Source organism: Lygodium microphyllum, chromosome 2 (assembly GCF_053477565.2).
Source record: "Lygodium microphyllum isolate KBCC chromosome 2, Lygodium_microphyllum_v1.1.10, whole genome shotgun sequence".
Lineage (NCBI taxonomy): Eukaryota > Viridiplantae > Streptophyta > Polypodiopsida > Schizaeales > Lygodiaceae > Lygodium > Lygodium microphyllum.
Genome location: NC_141136.1, coordinates 119580737 through 119589234, shown reverse-complemented (window position 1 = coordinate 119589234; position 8498 = coordinate 119580737).

Here is an 8498-nt window from a genome sequence, read left to right as displayed (position 1 = left end):
TCCGAATTAAGGTTTTAGTTGTTTGAGCTACAAGAGGCAGTTCTTTATTGTTTTGTTTTTTGTGGTGTATTGTCAAATATTTGAATTTTTCAAGTTGTATTCTGCATCCAACAAAGTAAATTATCCCAACCGGCACTCCTTAACATCTCATTATCGGGTTGTGAGTGAGGCTTGCTCTCGATCACCGCTCGCGTAACATCTCTTTTTTGGTGCCCCCGCTGAGGAGTGCCGAAATTGACATTGTTGTTTGTTTGAGGGGAGAGCGGTTTAAAATCAAGAAAATAGAGTTGAAAGAGGTTTGTGAGGAGGTAGTTGGGGATTTGGTAGTTAAGGAGTCTTTGGTTGAGGTTTTAGACCCAAAATTGTTGTATTGTGAAGATGTTATTTGTGATGATGTAGAGGTGAAAGTTTCTTCAGTTTCTTGTGAGGTTTCTTGTAAGGATACTATGAAAGGTGTTTACCACTCTTTGTGTGTAAAAGACTCGATGGAGTCTTGTATTATTGATGATGAAGTGACCCCATTTGTGGATGTTGTTGGTTCTTGTGGTGTTATGAGTCTGGAGTTGACTCCTTTTGATGTTGTGTTTCATTTGGATATTGAGTTGGGAGATCCTTACATAGTATCTTTAGGAGAAGTTGTAGATGAATCAGTGGATGAATTTGGCATTGGCAACAAAGAAAGGGTCAAAACTTTATTTAGAGACTCTAAAAGTAACATGGTTTTTCCTAGGGAGGATGGGTGGGATATGAAGATTTTGGATTATGGTTGGGATTTGAAGAATTTGGAGGATGATGTATTTTTCTTAGATGGAGAGGATTGTCTCAAGGATTTTGATGAGAATTTCATGGATGAGTTTTGTCCACCTGTAAAGGAGTTGTTTGAGAGAAATGTGCCATTTGTGTTTGTTGAGAAGATTGTGGATAGATCTTTGGATTTGATTTTTGATTGGCTCATAAATGTTGCATCGTTTTATGAAAACAACTGCTGCACATGAATGTTTGTAGACTAGGGGGAGGGCTAAATATGTCAAGCGTTTTTTTGAAACTAAAAACCCCTAGTCTAACTGTAGTTAGGATTGATTTTTGCTAGCTTAGTTATTTGCGTGACAATTTGTTTTGTTATTTCGTAGTTGGATTTCTTGTGTTTGTCTAGCTTAGGATTTGTTTCTGTCATTTTGTTTAATTTGTTGAGTGTGAAACTTGATAGCCTTGGTCGAGCTTGGTAATTTTTTTAACAGGATGAAGCTTGTGTTTGTCAATAGCTACTGAACATTGAGGAGCTAGGTATGTTTTCTTGTCAAGACTTTTGTACATCACAGGGATAATGGGTTCATGAGCACTTCACGTTGCACTTGTTGATGCACTACACTCGGGGGTCGTCTCTTGTTCTTATCAAATACTTCCATGCCATGGGTTGGGATTATACACATTTTGCACCATCATTGAGCTCTAGCACGGCATGAGGTCCACTGCAGCTATATGCAGTAAGTTTTAGATGTACGCGCACATGAGAGAGCACCTGTCATTGAGCATGCACATTTCTTGCACGCACGATATTTGGGATACTCATCACAAAGTTAGGAACCTCTGGTTGAGTGTGTAAGGAGGTTGGGTGAGTTATTGGGTCATGAAGGACCCCACCAATTATGAGATGGGTTGTTCTATTCTGGTCAACATCTTGAGGACCATCATTTTCTAGAGTGATTGTGAGATTTTGGATGGGTGGAGCGGAGTATATCATATATTTTTTATGAGAGTTGAGGATAAGAAATTTTAAATTAAACAAGGAATTTTATTTGCATTTTGCATCACGCACGATCACATCTAGATAGGCTAGGCACAACTTCTTTAGTGCATTCATAATTTTTGTGTGGAACATTGATTGATTTGTTGCATATCATGGATCCAACTTTGCATATTATTTCAAATCATGAATGATTGGGCACGAAGTTCATTTCAAAAAACCATCTACTAGGGCACACTGCATAAAAAAAAACAGATTCATATCCAGAGAATATTTATTTTGAAGACTCAAGGATCAAAGGAAAAGGTCGTACGTTTTACATCGTCAGCGAGTATTTCTTGAAGAAAAAGAGGACATGTGTGCTGAAAATATGTGCAATTACAAGTTCCCATTTTTGATAGATTTTCGTGATTCTACTCGCGCGAGCTTGTCGACCAGATGCGTTCCGATCATTTTGAGTATCCGAACAACTATATTCGGAATTCAAATGATGAAGTTATGATCCAAACAAGTTGCAAACAAGCATAGAGCAGAAAAAACGAAAATAGTGAAAAGTAGTAGAAAAGCAAAAGCCAAAAGCTGAAAGCAAAAAGCCTAATGTGTGTGAGTGTGGATAGAAAACTATATAAGGAGAGGACATTGAAGAGTTAAGGGCCTTCCCCCTTGATTACAATTGTATTTTGTGAGAGAGGAGAGTGGAGGGTCGCATGTTAGAGTGAGCTCTTGTCATGCTAATTTGAAAGTCGGAGCCTTTGGATGTCAAAGCACCGAGCATCGGATCATGGTTGTTAAGGTACGAGAATATTTTTTCACTTGATTTGTTTTCAAATTGTTGGATTTTTTTTGTTGAGTTGTGATTGTGTGATGCTCTACCCGAATTAGGGTTTTAGTTATTTGAGCTACAAGAGGCAGTTCTTTATTGTTTTGTTTTTCGTGGTGTATTGTCAAATATTTAAATTTTTCAAGTTGTGTTGTGCATCCAACAAAGTCAATTATCCCAACCAGTGTCAAAGAGTTTTCTGTTCATGATATAAATCATAGAGTTCTTATGTTTGCAAAAGAACTTCATTAGGATTCACATGAGAAACTTTTATACATAATTCAATCATTGTTACCCAACATCCGACTTAGATATCACTTAATTTCATAAGTTCTTTTGTAACTGTCATGCAATTTTCAGTTGTACCATGTATATTGATAAAAATTAAGTCTATGGGAACCCACAACTTGATCAACTGGAGGTAATTGACAGTCTGCAGGCTAAGTCACATTGGTTCAAGAGGAATATTTGCATGGAAATCAAGACAAGTGCCAAAAGTCCACTAGGTTTGTATGGGACCTGGAATAATGGACTTATATGACTTATAAGTGACCTAAATGATCAAACTGTAGTGTGGGAGCTAAAGGGAGTGCAGCCCACATTTTTCAGCGCAAATTTCGGGCTTGCATACCTATGGCAGATGGAGGGCGAGCTAAAGGCTATGGTGCATGCTTCAAAGCATACAAAATCACGACAAACTGAAGCTAAAGAAGGAGATACAAACAAAGAAGGTAAGAGCTCTTCTTGCCCATCCATTTGGTATGACGAAAATGAATGGTATGATAGTCCATAAAAGGGAAAAACTGAGAAAAAGTATTGAGCCTGCTCTTGTATACATCTTCTTCCATTCTCTTACCATATTCATGGTCGAATGAAGCCCGTATTATACCCAAGTACTTGAGTGACTTCGGGGCAAGCAAAGGGGAGGATTTTGAAGGTGTATGGGTTGTTTTGGACGGAAAAAACTAGTCATAAACAAGGCAGCCCACTGTTCTTGTCTATTTTGAAGAGAAATCAAGTGTTCTATGTGGTTGTAAGAGAAGGAATTGACCTCTTAACATCAGGGCTTCATTTGAGAATGATTAGAGAGGCTTATTCTTGGGATTATGTGCATTTTTGGAGCTTGTTTATGGGCTGGAAATTACTATTTTAAAACAGGGCTGAAGTAAATTTTATGCTTTAAACAATGCATTTCATGAGATTTTGATCTATGTCTTGGATGTAGTAGAGTCTACCACCAAAATACTTGTATCTTGGAGTTGTTGTCCATTAATATTCATGAAATAGAAACCGTTTGAGCTTGCTTTTGAAGTATGCATTTGGATTAAATCTGAGATAATCCTTAAATGTATTGGCTTATTATCCGCATATGCATTTGATGTAATCAAGACAAAGTCTTTTATTCCATTCATGTATGCTAAGTAAAAGAAAAAGCTTGAGGCCTTCTTCTTCAACAGAGTTATCTCTAGAACCCAAGTCTTATGAAACCCCAATCTTTTCCCTCTCCTAACCTTGAATCCCACACTCCTCTTTTGCTCTAAACCCAGTGGAAAACCTTCAACCCTTAACATGACAACAGTGATGAACCCAACGTGAAGGTTAGTCGTCGCAGAAGAGAAAGTACAATTGGAGAATCATCAAGTTCGGGAGGAGATGCCTTGCAGCAGTTGGTTCATCTGATGCAAGAGAGCCAACAACAACAATTGCAATTTCAGCAGCAATTGCAACTGCAACAACAGCGAAGACAAGATGAAGAGCGGAATGATGCTGCTACCATTAAAGCTTTGGAAGCAGTTGTGGGCAGGAGCTCAAGCAATTTAATGGGAAAAATGTGTCCTCTTTTATCCGCCTCTATACTGACAAGATGGTCTTCTTTGGAGTTCCTCATCATGCTTGGAGCCGATACTTTGCCCGTTTAGCCGTGCATGGCCTCCAGGACCGGATTCATGGTCTTTTTCAAAAAGATGCGGGATGGTGTGCATTCAAGAAGGCTCTTCGAGAAGAATTTTTTCTTGAAGATTCTGGCCTCATGACGAAGAAAGTCTTCACTGAATGGGTTGAAAAGCCCAATAAGGGACTAACTGCCACTGCTCTTCACCACGAATTTGAAAGCAAATTTGCTCAATTAGATCCTGACGCAGGGTGCTGTAGCACAAGGAAGATGATAAAGACAGCTACGAACTACGAAGTGCAATGTCCTCCTGAAGGGGTGTGAGGGTAGTGGAGAGGCTGGAGAGAAGAGGTGACGGACTGAATGAATCAGCCGTGAGGAATGAATGAGAGAGTGGCCTATAAATAGGCACAGTTAGTCTAGGATGGCATCCCTTTTTGGGGCTGCAAACCCTAAATGCAAACCCTAAATGTAAAACACAGAAATGCAAAAACGCAAACTACGGGTGAAGGATTTCTGAACATCTAGGGGTTCGATGTTGGTGAGCATAAATTGCGGCACGATCCTAGGCCGTTTTAATGCTTTCCCTCGCAATCGTTTACACCTCTTGCATATCGTTCAGCAGGGTATGGAAAGCCAGAAGATTGAATTGTTTCTAAAGGCTACGGATCCTTTTCTTCAAGAGAAGTTAACTGATCGGCTTGAAGATCCTGACTCTGAGATGGGATTGAAGACTGCTTGGGGTGATGTCACTGAAGCAATTAATATGATTGCTCAAAGAGAGTGGATGCGCCTAAGGTGGGGGTCTACCTTTGCACCAACTGAATCCATAAAGGAGCCCGTTCCTGTATCTCGACCTCCTGTCTCTATGGCCAAGCAACCAAGAAATCCTGCTGTTCCACCTCCAAAGAAGGATGTTATGGACGAGCTGATCAAGAGCATGCGGGATCTCCATCTTAATCTAATGGAGATTAATTCCAAGGTGGAAAGGCTTGATGTGAAATTGGAAGAAAGAGGACGGATAACTGCCCAAAGACCCATATGAGAAGGCTTCAAAAGATGCTGTATCTGGTGTGATAGCCTACAGCATGATAAGAGGGAGTGCAGTGCATTCCGTGAAGTTGAGGTGCAAAAATTAGTCTTTTGGAAGGATGGTAAAATTCATGCAACCGAAATCGAGCTTCATCTTGGCCAACTTTTGGTAACAGTGGCATGAAGAAAAGACTGGAGGATTTGGCAACAAGAACAGCCTATGCGGCTGTTGATGCAGCTACCTATGGGCTGCAAATTGAGCCAATTAATGAAATTGTTAAAGCATGTAAAGCTGATGCAAAATCTAAAGTGTGGATATAGGCCTTAGATCGCATGGAGCGAGGCAAGGTAACCAAAGATGATTTAACTACTGCCAGTCAATGCATCCAAGGAAGAACCGGATGGACCGAGCCACTTGATTCATTTTCAGCTTTCGCTCGGTTGGCTGAAATTAATAATCATGAAGCTATAATAGAAGAAAAGAGAAGAAGAGATGAAGATGTTGCCGGACCCTCCTCTTTTCATGGCCAACCAAACGTGTGACAATAAGTAAACCGGATCAGCAGAAGGCTGCTGAAAATCCACCACCGCCAGAGCATGATATGGGAAATGCCCCACAAGCAAAGAAGATGGAAGGAAAGATAAAAGGTAAACATACTGGCTACAAGCTGCAGTGTGACATAGAGACTGCGACGGATATCAAGCGGATCCTAGAAGAAAGGATTCTAGAAAGCAGAATTGAATTTACATTGGGTGAAATTCTCGGAATTGCAAAACGAGGATTTCATGATGTAATAATTGATGTAATTAAATGGAAAAGACAATATGTTGGTGAGAAAACTGAAGAATCTGTGCATGCTTTTTTGCAAGCACTTCATGTGTATTTGCAGGATGAAGAGAAGCTGAATACTTAAGGGATTCGATTGGAGGCAATCAAAGAATTGATTGCAGCCATAGAAGCTAAAGATGAAGACATCTATGAAGTAGAAATTGAAGAAGCTATTGCAGAGAATGTTATGGTGGGGTCTTCTCAATCCAAAGAGCAACCCATGCATAAGAAAGAAGCTCGTCTTCACAACATGCAAGAAGAGATTGATGTTCATTTTATTCCTAGTAGTCACTACTCCCGTACCCATTGGGCAAGGGCGACCACCGAAACCATTGTCAAGATTGGAGAAAGAGAGACTCCATGCATTACCCTTATAGACCATGGCTCGGAGATCAACGTCATGTCAAGAAGTCTCTACGAGAATGGCGGATGGCCCATAGATGTGGACCCGGGATGGCGCATGAAAGCAGCCAATAATTCCTCTGGCGATCTCTATGCGGCATGTCCTTATATACGGGTTACTATTGGTAATGTAAAAGATGAATTTCATTTCTTTGTTCAAGATTCCTGTAGCTATCCTATCATTCTTGGTCAACCTTTTATTTCTGAGTCTTGTTTGGGGACAAAGGCCCTTGATGATGGTTCATCATATGCTCAGATAAGAAGTAAGGATAATGACAAAGTTGCCCAATTTCTGACTGTACGTGTAAATTATCACCATAATAGAGATCGATTGAGAGATCATCCTGTACCTTCTAGTGCTCGAGAATTTAAGGTTTTTGGGTAGCACTGCTATAAGTGGAGGCTATGGTGGTGCTTCATGTCATAAAAATTTGCCTCCACATGTAAAGGGGGCTATGCTAAAAGCTGACTTGCAGGTATTTACGGCCAACAGTGTGGGCTGTTATAAACAGTTTTTAGCCATGAATAGGGCTGAAAGAAAGCATTTATGTCATGTGGAACGAGAGCTGAAGCAAGTTGATGTTTTGGCTAAAAATGAAGAAATTCCAGGGCTATTTCATGGGCTGATTTATAATGATACATTGGCTGAAATACATGTAGCTGTTCATGCAGAAAATCAGACTGGAAATTAGTCCATATAGGTATGCACATTGGATATTTATGACATAATTCAAGAATTTACAGATCATGAAGCTTTTGGATAGCCAAACAAGGTTGAGGTAAGAGTAGAGATAAAATATAAGATAGTTGACAAGAAGGTCAAGCCGGTGGCAACTCCACTACCTCCCGAAAGTGAAGGACTAGCATAAAGGGCATCCAAACAGCCAAGCCTTCGTGATCCCAAAGATATTGGTCACCAATTTACAGCTGAAAGTTTATAAGAGCTAAAAATTGGTGAAGACTCTTTTCTCTTGCCAACTAAAAAGCAAGCCTTCATGCAGATATTAAAGAAACATGGAAAAGCTTTTTCATTTCAGCCTCATGAAATTGGCTGTGTGGATCCAAGTGTTGTGGCACCAATGGTGATTTTCACGGTCCCACATGTTCCTTGGAATCTTAAACCAATTCCGGTACCAAGGGCTCATTTGCCTAAGTTATTGGAGCTTTTAAATGAAAAGATAAAGATGCGAATATTGGAGCCATCTTCAGCTCCGTATTCCAACCGATGGTTTACCGTGCCTAAGAAGAATGGATCTTTGCGATTCATTCAAGATTTACAGCCTATCAATAAAGTCACTATTAGAAATGTTGGTTCGGGGCCAATTGTTGATGAATTTGCTGAGGCTTTTGCAGGTAGAGCAATTTATTCCATGGGTGATTTATATTCGGGTTATGACCAATTTCAACTTGCTTTGGAGAGCCGAGACATTACCACAATGAAGATGCCTCTTAGTTTAATCCACATGTGTACTCTACCTCAAGGAGCTACAAATTCAGTAGCTCATATGATAAATGCCATGCATAAAGTATTGAGAGATTATATTCCTCAACTAACTCTTCCTTTCCTTGATGATGTACCGATTAAAGGATGTGAAATTCATGAGAAGAATGAAGAACTCAATGAGCTTGGATGCCGCAAGGTTGTTTCCATTCATATTAATGATTGTGCTCAAATCTTGTCTAAATTGGAAGAAGTTTATCTTACTCTTGCAGGTGCTAAATCTGTTTTTGGAGTCGAAGAAGTTCTTGTGGTAGGGCATATGTGTGGTCCATATGGCCG